Here is a 14,427-nt window from a genome sequence, read left to right on the forward strand (position 1 = left end):
TACGAACTCGTGATCAATATTTTTATAAATTTAAAAAGAGTAAAATCAAAGAAGATCATGATATGTATTGTAAATTAAGAAACAAGGTCAAGCGCAATGTTAAAAAAGCTAAATCAACGTATTTTCGAAATAAAATAATTGAAAATAAAAACAATCCTAAGAAATTATGGCAAAATCTTAAGGAATTAGGATAGTGAAAAGACGTCTGAACAAGCTAAAGTTGTTTTGGAAATAAATGAATCAAAAATTCACAATCCACAAGAGGTTGCTACACATTTTAATAATCATTTTACCAATGTAGCAAGATATCTTGTTGATAAACTTCCACCTATGAGTAACATGTTTAACTATGGTTCCAAAATTGTAAAAGACTTTTATTCTTCAAAAGTTACAACTCTTTTTAGCCTTAAACCTGTGTCAGAAGAATTCATTCTTAAACAACTTGAAAGTCTTGACCCTACGAAAAGTACAGGTCTCGATGGGCTACCAGCTAAATTCCTTAAAGATGGCGCCGGTGTACTGGCTTCCCCTTTAACGTATTTTATCAATTTGTCAATTAATGTATAAAAAAAAAATGTCGTAAAAATCCAGAAAACTATAGACCCATCAGCGTCTTAAGTGTTGTCTCAAAAATTCTCGAAAGGTCGGTTTATGTTCAGTTAGAACAGTACCTTGTGGAAAATGATCTTATTTATCAATATCAGTCAGGTTTTCGGCAATTTCATTCTACCGAAAGTTCTTTAATTAATCTTTTAGACACAATTAAATTAAATAACTCCGAAGGTACACATACTGGTATGGTACTTATAGATTTATGTAAGGCATTCGACACTGTCGATCATGATATATTGTGTGAAAAGCTTTTGTTAATGGGCATCACCTCATTAGATTGGTTTCGTTCATATTTGTCAAACAGAAGCCAAATTGTTAAAATCGAAGACTCCTTATCCGTTCCCATGGATATTTCATAATAATAATAATAATAATAAATGAAAACTTATATAGCGCCGGTATCCTCCACCCATGTGGCGCTCATGGCGCTTTGTGCATTAACAACGTGCGAGAACATCAGCAAATAGCGACGTCTTTAGGTTGGTCTTGAAACTGTTTAGACTAGTTGAGCATTTAACTGTTGCTGGTAAGCTGTTCCATACACTTGCGGCCGCAACGTAAAAAGATCTCTGACCCCACTGATTTTTCGCTCTACGCTCTTGAAGAAGGTTTTGTGACAATGATCGTAGGCCTCTGCGGGATGATTCGTAACGATCCACAAGGTCAGATAAATAAGCAGGAGCACTGTCATTTAGGATCTTGAATACAAACAACGCAAGTTTGTACTTAATACGTTGTTGAACAGGCAACCAATGCAAATCCATCAGGACAGGAGTTATGTGAGCGTTTGATTTTGTATAAGTTACAATTCTAGCTGCCATATTTTGCAAGCGCTGCAAACGTTGTATTTGAGATTTTGGTATGCCAAACAACAAGGCATTACCAATGTCAATTTTAGAAGTGACAAATGAGTGTACAATCAATTCAGCTGTTTTCTTGTTAAGATTACCGCGAATACGACCAAGGTTCCTAATCGATATGCATGCTGCTTTAGATACAGTTGTTATTGGCGCTTCCATAGTGAGATTACTATCCAGCATGATTCCCAGATTCCGGACCACCGATGAGGGAGCGATGTTAGAGTTTCCGATTCTGATATGTGTGATGTTGATTTTGGAGATGTTACATTTAGACCCGATGATAATAAACTCTGTCTTTCCATCATTCAACTTTAGGTAATTTGTTGTCATCCAATTGCGAACATCTTCTATACAGGCTTCCATCTTACTGATTGCTGCAGCAACATCCCTTTGCACTGGATTTACTGACACATAAATCTGTGTATCATCTGCATAGAAATGGAAATGTAGACTGTGTTTGCGAATAATGTCACCAATGGGAAGCGTATAAATGGAAAACTGGCCAGGCCCAATTACTGACCCCTGTGGTACACCATATTCCAGGCAAGCTTCATCTGAGAATGCATCATTGATACAGACTAGCTGACGTCTTCCTGTAAGATATGACTGGAACCAGTTAAGAGCAACACCATTTATGCCAATGCGATTTCTCAGACGGGTTATCAGTCTTTGGTGATCAACTGTATCAAACGCTGCTGACAAATCCAACAACACCAATAGCGTTATTTTCCCATCATTCATTCCTTGTAACAAATCATTCTGTACCTTTAAAAGGGAACTCTCCGTGCTATGACATGCACGATATGCCGACTGGTAATTCTCATTTAAATTATGCTTTTGAAGATATGGAGTAATGCGTGATGTCACTACACGCTCCAGAGTCTTTCCAAGAAAAGAAAGATTCGACACCGGGCGGTAATTTTTCAGCGTGTTATGATCCAAGTTTTGCTTTTTTATTAAATGACGAACGTGAGCAATTTTCAGTTCATCTGGCACTATGCCGGTATTAAGAGAATGGTTAATGATTTCCGTTATTATTGGAACGACTGCGTCTATACACTTCTTCAGTATAGAAGTAGGAACTGGATCTAACCTGCATGATTTTGTTGGTGATTTCATCAGAATGTTGCGGATCTCATCTTGAGATGCTGGTGTAAATGTTGTGAGATGCTGATGAACAGCTGTCACAGGCTCATTAAATGACATGTCATCAATCTTGAAGTCGTCTCTGATGATCTTGATCTTGTCTGTGAAAAACTGACAGAACCTGTTCGCAAGATCTAAGTCAGAAAGACTATCTGGGAGAGGTGATACCTGGCGATGATGAAGGAGTTGGTTAACAATTTTAAAAAGTCCTTTCTGATCTGCTGCATGTTCTTCACACAAGCCAATGTAGTAGTTGGCCTTTGCCTTTCTTACCATGGAATTTACATTCCTCTTCTGTGCAATGTAAGCTTGACGATCTATTTCCAGATGAGAGATTCTCCATTTCTTTTCAAGCTTACGCTTTGTTCTTTTCTCAGCATAGAGGTCACTGTTATACCAACTAGTGTTTGGTCGGACCTTTACTGTTCTCTTTTTCGGTGGTGCGTGTTTGTCAAGAAGTTCACTCAAAGTGGTGACATATAGTCGTACTTTACTTGATAAATCAAGATTTGAGAGCGAAGTTCCGAGATCAGACTGTGTGATATCTTTACATAATGTCTCAAAATTTATAGCATTCCAATGACGAGTTTCGATGGATTTAGTGATTACGGATGGCTTCTTGATAAGGAGATTACATGTGATTGCATAGTGATCTGATATACCATCAATGACATTAAGGTTTGAGAAAACAGGAGGATCAGATGAACGAGTGATCAGCAAGTCTAATGTATGACCATGTCGGTGTGTAGGTGTAGACACATGCTGTTGAAGACTGCTTGCTACAAGTAGATTCCGAAAATGAATTGCATCTGCATCATTTGGCATATCCACATGGATGTTAAAGTCTCCAACGAATAGTATGGGAGCCGGCTTCAATACATAGTGATCAACCAAAGTTGAGAATTCTTCAGTGAAAACATTTAGACTGCAACCCGTTGATTTGCTTTGAGGACGATATACTGCTACGAGGAAAACTGAGGATGCATTGCTGACTATTTCCACATTTAGCAGTTCAAATGATTTTGGTAATAATCCCGTGTCATAACATTTAACCGCTATGCTTTCCTTGTAAAGAAGTGCAACTCCACAACCTCTTTTAGTACCAGCACGGGGAGCATGTTTGAGAGAGTATCCGTTGGGTGTAATATTTCCTATAACTGATGTGTCTTCTGGTTTAAGCCACGTTTCCGAAAGGGCAACAACATCCAGATTATGTTCGATAACGAAATCCACAAATTCTGTTGTTTTGTTCCGAACGGATCTTGTATTAATACTGCAAAATTTAATATTGTTTTTAGATAAGAGAGAGTTTGATGATAAGTCCAGAAATGATAGATTGTTTTTAGTGTGTTTGTCACGCCCAGCTCTTGTACCACGCCTGGTTTTTCTTTTTGGCCTCCTTGGTAATAGGTGGATACTACAGCTACTGGAGTTCAACTTAAAAGATTGTATAATTAAGCAGGATTCTTCAAGAAGTTCACAACTGTTATTGTTGTTGGTTACACAGCCCTGTAAACCATGAAGAAACTCAGAGCTATAGCTAATTAGCATGACAACAGCAGATCTTCAAGCATGAGGTGTACAAGGTCATTTACATAACAATATGCACAGTCAGATTGAAAGTACAGGGCTAGCTTCCCACTGATGCTAGTAGACCATTGTTCTTGGGCAGTGATGAGTTTGAATTAAAACAATAAAGGCACAAGCAGGGCCTAGCTGAACTTCAGGAAACAACAAGAAAAACAACTGCGATTTACTCCAAGATACGATTATTTCCACATAAGAAATTTGTGAATATATGGTGCTCAATTTGCTATTCCAGCATCCAGTAAAACTTATTTGATGAAAAAAAACCATCTGCAAACAGATACGAAGTTGTTATGCACAGAGCAATATAGAGCCGCCACATGGGCGCTGCAACATTCCTCATTCATGTGGAGTTCCACAGGGTAGCATACTGGATCCTTTGCTTTTTTTATGTTTCATAAACGATATGGTTGTAAGTATCGACCCCTGAATGCAAATTGCTGTTATATGCTGATGACAGTGCAATTGTTTTCTGGCACAAAGATCCGACTGTCGTCGCTGATAAACTTAGTAAAGCTCTTGATTCATGTAGAGTATGGCTTGTCGATAACAAACTATCTATCAATATCAGTAAAACTGAATCTATCATCTTTTGTACCCAAAAAAGACTTCAACGTTTACGATCTTTTAATATTATTTCGCATGGCCTCACTTTAACGGGTTCTAAGTCAGTAAAATATTTAGGTATAGAACTTGATAGTTCTGCCTCTTGTAACAACATCGCCAAAAGTGTTATAAAAAAGGCGAATAGTAGATTAAGGTATTTATATCGTCAGGCTAGTTGCTTGGACAAAAATACGAAAAAATGTTATGCTCTGCCTTAATTCAATGCTTGTTTGATTATTGTGCTTCGACTTGGTATGAAGGTATTGACAAAGTTTTGAAGCAAAAACTACAGACCACTCAGAACAAATTTTATTTACGGTTTCGGACCACGATCTCATATTGGTCAGAAGGAGTTATCAGACATTGGCATGCTTAAGGTGGAAAGTAGAGTAAAATTTCTCGGGCTTTGTAATGGTCATAAAATTGTCAATAACAATGCAGCTCCATATCTATCTGAACATTTCTCACGGACATCCACAATCCACACACATAACACACGCCAACGTAATGTTAATCTGGTTTTACCTCTACTTAAAGGAAATAAACAGTCTCATTCTACTTTTTTCTTCTCTGCTATCAAAGACTGGAACGCTCTTCCATCAAACTTAAAATTAATTTCCAACTTAACTACCTTCAAATCTCATATTAAAAAACATTTTGAACGCAATATTTTATATTTAGAATAATTTTGATAACTATAATGGTCTTGATAACGTGCAATTTTTCTCATTACTTGTTTGCTTTCTCTTTTAATTTTTCTGTTTTACTGGGCTTTATTTTAATGTATATTTATATATTTATAGTTTTATAAATGTTGTATTTTCTCTTGTTTGTTATGTGGAATTTGGACCCCATTGGAAATGGGCTGGTTTTTCCGGCCTAATGGGTGTTCCTGATGCTCGTTATTTTGTCTTTTGTCTGTTTGTTATTTTAATGTTGAGCATCAAATAAATTCAATCAAAAAAAAACTCCTCGCATTTTTGTGGCGGGTATTTTTCAAGATGGACATCCATTAGACAGTGTATACCATGATCGGAAAACACTCCTATTTCGGGCAAATCGTTGAACCTAAATTCATTTTAATCGTCAATAACTAATTATCTAACATAATTTAATTAGTAAACAGGGTTACATCAGGTGTTTAAAATCAGTACCGAAAATACGAACCAACTTTATATACCATCGAGTAAAAATTCTAGAAGTAAGGCTTGATTTACCGAATTTTGCCCTTACGTACATTTATATATAGATAAATCGGTACATGGCTGGATCATCCGCTATAGTTAAATGATGGAATGTCGATTTTTTTTAGAAATACAGGTTTATTTATTAATTGTTTCACATATCTTAAAATGAATTATATTTACCCGTTGTATTGAGTTTTAAATTGTGAACATCAGTTGAAATACTGTCACATAAGAGGTCCGTTTCATTAAAAAGTTTACATTTAGAAAGCTTCCATAATTTCTGACGATCCGGTAACGCCTTACTGTCTTTAATAGGAACTGGTGTCAAATAGCTTTCACTGAGAGTGCAAACTTTCACTACATCTTTATCATTATCCCACGAGTATTTACAAATCACAAAATCACAGAATTCTTTTCCTTTCTCGTAACAGCTGTAATTTCTTTTCTTAAGTTTTTCGTATACATCCTTCTGCCAAGAAAGATCTTCAGTGAGTACAAAAACATCACAAACTGCAACAAAAAAAAAAAATGTTTTTGTTTTATAAAAATGTAATATTAATAAGGTTGATGATAATTTGAATTGCTTACTATCGTTGATTAAAAAATGAACAAAAATGAATAATTATTACTCATCAGATAGATACAGTATTAAAATAAATTATCCTGTTTTACCTTTGTTCTCCTCAATGTTGGATTTTCTTTTCGAAGTCAATTCTACACATACATGTTTTAAAAAAAATATTATGAATTTATGTGTTAATACCTTTTAGTAACATAGCTTACTTTATAATTCTGAATGTAGCTTAAACTTTAAAGTTTAAGAGTAATGAATTGCATCACATGCCTAATAAAATATTTGTGTTTTTTGTTTCAATTTTTAAAAACGTGCTTAAAAAAACAGTTAATATTAATTGCTCTGTTTGACTCCAGGGACGCCCTAACAGGCGAATAATGCATGCTTCTAGGCAGAAAAATATTTTAGAAGCTATTGTCTAAGAGACCTAATCAAATGCGTATCATTCATTTAATGAAATCAATCGAAATTGAACATTTTAGAATTATATTGTCTGAACTATAATCAAAATAAAGCGATGTTGTAATATAGGCGTCCATTTAACGAAAATACAATTGATTTCCAGGAATAATTTAAATAAATCGGTACATGGCTGGATCATCCGCTGTAAAATTAAATTGAATGAACGTCGATTTTCTTTAGAAATACAGGTTTATTTAAATTGTTTCACATCTCTTAAAATGAATTATATTTACCCGTTGTATTGAGTTTTAAATTGTGAACATCAGTTGAAATACTGTCACATAAGAGGTCCGTTTCATAGACAACTTTACATTTAGAAAGCTTCCATACTTTCTGACGATCCGGTAACGCCTTACTGTCTTTAATAGGAACTGGTGTCAAATAGCTTTCACTGAGAGTGCAAACTTTCACTACATCTTTATCATTATCCCACGAGTATTTACAAATCACAAAATCACAATATTCTTTTCCTTTCTCGTAACAGCTGTAATTTCTTTTCTTAAGTTTTTCGTATACATCCTTCTGCCAAGAAAGATCTTCAGTGAGTACAAAAACATCACAAACTGCAAAAAAAAAACAAGTGTTTTTGTTTTATAAAAATGTAATATTAATAAGGTTGATGATAATTTGAATTGCTTACTATCGATCGTCGATCAATAAATGAACAAAAATGAATAATTATTGCTCATCAGATAGATACAGTATTAAAATAAATTATCCTGTTTTACCTTTGTTCTCCTCAATGTTGGATTTTCTTTTCGAAGTCAATTCTACACATACATGTTTTTAAAAAAAATATTATGAATTTATGTGTTAATACCTTTTAGTAACATAGCTTACTTTATAATTCTGAATGTAGCTTAAACTTTAAAGTTTAAGAGTAATGAATTGCATCACATGCCTAATAAAATATTTGTGTTTTTTTTTTTTCAATTTTTAAAAACCTGCTTAAAAAAACAGTTAATATTAATTGCTCTGTTTGACTCCAGGGACGCCCTAACAGGCGAATAATACATGCTTCTAGGCAGAAAAATATTTTAAAAGCTATTGTCTAAGTACCCCGAGACCTAATCAAATGCGTATCATTCATTTAATGAAATCAATCGAAATTGAACATTTTAGAATTATGTTGTCTGAACCAAAATCAAAATAAAGCGATGTTGTAAAATAGGCGTCCATTTAACGAACATACAATTGATTTCCAGGAATAATTTAAATAAATCGGTACATCGCTGGATCATCCGCTGTAAAATTAAATTGAATGAACGTCGATTTTTTTTAGAAATACAGGTTTATTTAAATTGTTTCACATCTCTTAAAATGAATTATATTTACCCGTTGTATTGAGTTTTAAATTGTGAACATCAGTTGAAATACTGTCACATAAGAGGTCCGTTTCATAGACAACTTTACATTTAGAAAGCTTCCATACTTTCTGACGATCCGGTAACGCCTTACTGTCTTTAATAGGAACTGGTGTCAAATAGCTTTCAATGAGAGTGCAGACTTTCACTACATCTTTATCTCTATCCCACGAGTATTTACAAATCACAAAATCACAATATTCTTTTCCTTTCTCGTAACAGCTGTAATTTCTTTTCTTAAGTTTTTCGTATACATCCTTCTGCCAAGAAAGATCTTCAGTGAGTACAAAAACATCACAAACTGCAAAAAAAACAAATGTTTTTGTTTTATAAAAATGTAATATTAATAAGGTTGATGATAATTTGAATTGCTCACTATTGATCGTCGATCAATAAATGAACAAAAATGAATAATTATTGCTCATCAGATAGATACAGTATTAAAATAAATTATCCTGTTTTACCTTTGTTCTCCTCAATGTTGGATTTTCTTTTCGAAGTCAATTCTACACATACATGTTTTTAAAAAAAATATTATGAATTTATGTGTTAATACCTTTTAGTAACATAGCTTTTTTTATAATTCTGAATGTAGCTTAAACTTTAAAGTTTAAGAGTAATGAATTGCATCACAAGCCTAATAAAATATTTGTGGGTTTTTTTTTCAATTTTTAAAAACGTGCTAAAAAAACAGTTAATATTAATTGCTCTGTTTGACTCCAGGGACGCCCTAACAGGCGAATAATGCATGCTTCTAGGCATAAAAATATTTTAAAAGCTATTGTCTAAGTACACTGAGACCTAATCAAATGCGTATCATTCATTTAATGAAATCAATCGAAATTGAACATTTTAGAATTATATTTTCTGAACTATAATCAAAATAAAGCGATGTTGTAAAATAGGCGTCCATTTAACGAACATACAATTGATTTCCAGGAATAATTTAAATAAATCAGTACATGGCTGGATCATCCGCTGTAAAATTAAATTGAATGAACGTCGATTTTTTTTTAGAAATACAGGTTTATTTAAATTGTTTCACATCTCTTAAAATGAATTATATTTACCCGTTGTATTGAGTTTTAAATTGTGAACATCAGTTGAAATACTGTCACATAAGAGGTCCGTTTCATAGACAACTTTACATTTAGAAAGCTTCCATACTTTCTGACGATCCGGTAACGCCTTACTGTCTTTAATAGGAACTGGTGTCAAATAGCTTTCACTGAGAGTGCAAACTTTCACTACATCTTTTTCATTATCCCACGAGTATTTACAAATCACAAAATCACAATATTCTTTTCCTTTCTCGTAACAGCTGTAATTTCTTTTCTTAAGTTTTTCGTATACATCCTTCTGCCAAGAAAGATCTTCAGTGAGTACAAAAACATCACAAACTGCAAAAAAAAACAAATGTTTTTGTTTTATAAAAATGAAATATTAATAAGGTTGATGATAACTTGAATTGCTCACTATCGTCAATCAATAAATGAACAAAAATGAATAATTATTGCTCATCAGATAGATACAGTATTAAAATAAATTATCCTGTTTTACCTTTGTTCTCCTCAATGTTGGATTTTCTTTTCGAAGTCAATTCTACACATACATGTTTTAAAAAAAATATTATGAATTTATGTGTTAATACCTTTTAGTAACATATAGTACAGTCACATATGTAAGAAAAACTAGCTCCAGCTCGATATTTGTGCCAAAATAGATTTTATTGGCTAACTTTGTTATTTTTGAGTTGCTGAATTCAAAACAGTTAGGTGCCATTTTTTTCGACCACTCCTTCAGCCGCCATTTGTATTTCAAAATGGCCGACATTCTACACTGAACTTTGTCATCCATGGTATCATCGGAAAGGGAATGTAAAACTGATCATTTTATCCCATTATATTCATATCAAAAAATACATAGTTACATAGTTATTTAACAATAAACAAGTCACGTGACCAAAAAGGTCAAAAGGTCAACATTTTAATTTTCTCAAATACTTTACTGTTTGGTATCGTAGGATAGCTTTTTTTATTCTGAATACAGTTTTACTAATATCTATTCGATTTTCGTTTGTTTATTGTCATAATTTTCCAATTGTTTCCATTGTTTTTAAATGTACAATAAAAAAGGTCTCCTTCGTATTAAGATAAATACGGTTTTTCTTATTGGTTAAATTACCGTAATTCATTCAAAAGTTGGTAACATTTATCTGGTTATAATAATAATTTCAGTGTGAAAATACTTTAGTAGTCGTTTAACTATCAAGATCCTCGATATGCCCGGTTTTCGCATTGCAAGTACAGTAAACAAGGCCAACAGCCATTAGTCGCGTGCTGAAACGCATAGTGATACTGGACCGACAGACAGACCGACCGACCGACCGACATAGTGAACTATGGAGTCCCGTCCACGCAACTAAAAACAAGATCAAATAAACATTGCTTTGCCGGTTGCGACGCAAACATAATCTTGGAGGTAATGTAATTGATTTTGGTACCTTTTATTTGAGCAAGTTCATGCTACAGCAGAAACGTAACTTTGAAAAGGAATTTATATTTCTCTTAATTCTGCTAGTTAATGCAGTTTTATTTATAACTATATACAGTGCAGTGCCGTCTATGTTGTTTTTTTCAAACATGGTGTTCTGCCAATAACATGGTTGCATGTTGTAAGCCTAGGCCTATATATATAAAGTAAATCGATAAAAAAGTTGTTGCTTATTTAAATTAATTTATGTACACATTCTTATATTATATATATTGGATATTTGTGTGACCATAAAGACAGGATAGAAAACAGCTCATCTATACTGTGTATAAGTAGTCGAATAATCTTACACCGTTCCAGATGATAACATAATTTATTGCATATACAATTAAATCGGTGGCATAAGTATACAAATACTAACAACAAACGGATACAATGGGATCATGCCAAAGAACAATAAAATAATAATAATAACACTAATAATAATAATAATTCAAAACGCACAGATGACTGAAAAGCCGATTCCATCCCAATCCCCTACCGGTGTGTGGTCGCACTTTACTCTTTAAAAAAACCCCACTGCATTTTTGATAAATATAACTGAGAAATGCAGTAAAAGTAACGAAATTAAAATACAAATTTATAAAAGGGAATTCAATAACTGAAATCATTACATACGGTACATATTAATAAAGTGTCTCTGTAGTTAAAAGATTTCGTTTTTCTCAAACTAATTTGAATATTATTGCTGGAAAGCGGATTTTGTTTCCCTTCTTTCTGATAAGTTCTTAAAGTTAAGTTACCACAAACAAGTATAGTTTGATTAATTATTCTATGTGACTTTTGATAATAACAACGTATAGTTAGGATTTATATTGCAATAACCACAAACCATACGTAAAAATCAATGGGATCTTTTAGACGTTAAAAACACCGTAATTCGTTTCTTTACAATATCAATTGGTATTTTGTAAAGGTAGTAAAGTCAGCAGTATGACACTAAATTTTCTTTATTTCGTGTAAACTTTATTTAAGGAAAACTAATTGATCTTGGTTTTTTTTACTTAATTCTTAAAATTTTTTCACTGTATAATAATATCAAATGCAAACATTCTGTTTGCTGCACTTATCTGACGTTCAAAGAGAAAAGGAAAGGCATGCCAATTAACATTGGGATTGTGCACAGATGGTTTTAAATTGTTTGGTACCCGCTTTGAAAATACAAATGATTTTGAACGCTACGCAAATGATACCATTCCCCGTAGCATTTTTTTTGTTTACGAAAAACAGAAATGTAAACTACTAAAAATAAAATAGATTGAGAATTTAAGAAGCTATCCAACGAAAAAAACAAAGATGTGATTTGACAACAGTTTATTTCACCTTTGTTCACGGACTATAGTTATTTTGATTTTAAATTAAATAACTCGGAAAACTTGACATTGAAGTTAAGTGTAATCCTGTACCGTACGGTACTTATTCAGTATTAAGATAATATATAATATAATATAAAACATATAAATGGACAATGACAAAGTAGAAAGAAAATCAAACAAACATATTTTGAATGAATTGTAAAACCAATAAGAAAAACCGTATTTATCTTAATACGAAGGAGACTATTTTTTCATTGTTAAAATGAGTATAGCGAGGCATTTAATGAATAGGCAAACTGCCAATTAAAATGTGACATGTTTCGAGAAACTATTCTCGTCATCAGAAGAACAAAAAACAACGCCTAAAGTATACTTATATTCCAATAGTACAGGTTGTATGTAAATAAGAAACTAATTAGCATGCTAAAACAACAAGGAACATTTAAAAACAATTTATATACATAATTGGAACATTATGACAATAAACAAAGTAAAATAGAATAGATATTAGTAAAACTGTATTCAGAATAAAAAAATCTATCCAACGATTCCAAAAAGTACAGTATTTTGGTAAAATTGCATTTTGACCTTTTGACATTTATTGGTCACGTGATTTGATCTATTTCGCAATTACTATGTAACTATGCGTTTATTGATATGGGTGTAATGGAATAAAATAATCAGTAATAAATTCCCATTCCAATGATACCATGGATGACCAACTTTAGTGTGGAAAGTCGGCCATTTTGAAATACAAAATGGCGGCTGAAGGAGTGGTCGAAAAAAATGGCACCTAACTTTTTTGGATTCAGCATCTCAAGAATAACAAAGTTAGCTAAAAAAATCTATTTTGGTACAAATATCGAGCTGGAAGACATAATAACCCGTACTAATAGCTTACTTTATAATTCTGAATGTAGCTTTTAAGTTTAAGAGTAATGAATTGCATCACATGCCTAATAAAATATTTGTGTTTTTTTTTTGTCAATTTTTAAAAACGTGCTTAAAAAAACAGTTAATATTAATTGCTCTGTTTGACTCAGGCGAATAATGCATTCTTCTAGGCATAAAAATATTTTAGAAGCTATTGTCTAAGTACCCCGAGACCTAATCAAATGCGTATCATTCATTTAATGAAATCAATCGAAATTGAACATTTTAGAATTATATTGTCTGAACTATAATCAAAATAAAGCGATGTTGTAAAATAGGCGTCCATTTAACGAACATACAATTGATTCCCAGGAATAATTTAAATAAATCGGTACATGGCTGGATCATCTGCTGTAAAATTAAATTGAATGAACGTCGATTTTTTTTAGAAATACAGGTTTATTTAAATTGTTTCACATCTCTTAAAATGAATTATATTTACCCGTTGTATTGAGTTTTAAATTGTAAACATCAGTTGAAATACTGTCACATAAAAGGTCCGTTTCATAGAAAAGTTTACATTTAGAAAGCTTCCATACTTTCTGACGATCCGGTAACGCCTTACTGTCTTTAATAGGAACTGGTGTCAAATAGCTTTCACTGAGAGTGCAGACTTTCACTATATCTTTATCATTATCCCACGAGTCTTTACAAATCACAAAATCACAATATTCTTTTCCTTTCTCGTAACAGCTGTAATTTCTTTTCTTAAGTTTTTCGTATACATCATTGTGCCAAGAAAGATCTTCAGTGAGTACAAAAACATCACAAACTGCAAAAAATACAAATGTTTCTGTTTGCCTGATGTATATATGTGTATGTATATATATGTATATATATAAATAAATCAAAGAGCTGCATAGGCAGGATATATAAAAAATCAAGATCAAATAAGTTAAAACTGCCTCAATATAGATTTATTTTATATATTTTATATATGTATATATATATACACTTTTTATTTTTGTATCTCCATTGAGATCCAGCCACTGATACCCACAGCATTGTCATTTTTTTCAGTAATTTGCCTTTGGATTTATATATATATATATATATATATATATATATATTTATATATATATATGTGCCTGATTTGTTTATATATATATATATATTTAAATCAATGATGTTGCGTAGCACTGTGTAAATTATATATAAATCATACTGTAAATTATAGAAACAGTGCTCATATTCGGAACATGATCTCATAATCGCGTCGAGCATAGC

The 14,427-nt window shown here is 32.5% G+C and overlaps 1 long non-coding RNA gene across 1 annotated transcript; it reads right to left on the reverse strand.

Annotated features, from left to right (window-relative positions):
• Positions 1-6,373: 6,373 nt before the first annotated feature.
• LOC140043954 (uncharacterized) lies at positions 6,374-7,372 on the reverse strand. The gene is made up of 3 exons (XR_011844446.1): positions 7,268-7,372; positions 6,671-6,712; positions 6,374-6,508 (listed from the first exon to the last, which is right to left on the reverse strand). It is a non-coding gene; the product is annotated as an uncharacterized lncRNA (long non-coding RNA).
• Between the last annotated feature and the right edge of the window lie 7,055 nt (positions 7,373-14,427).

This window comes from Antedon mediterranea, chromosome 3 (assembly GCF_964355755.1).
Source record: "Antedon mediterranea chromosome 3, ecAntMedi1.1, whole genome shotgun sequence".
In the NCBI taxonomy this organism is placed as follows: Eukaryota; Metazoa; Echinodermata; class Crinoidea; order Comatulida; family Antedonidae; genus Antedon; species Antedon mediterranea.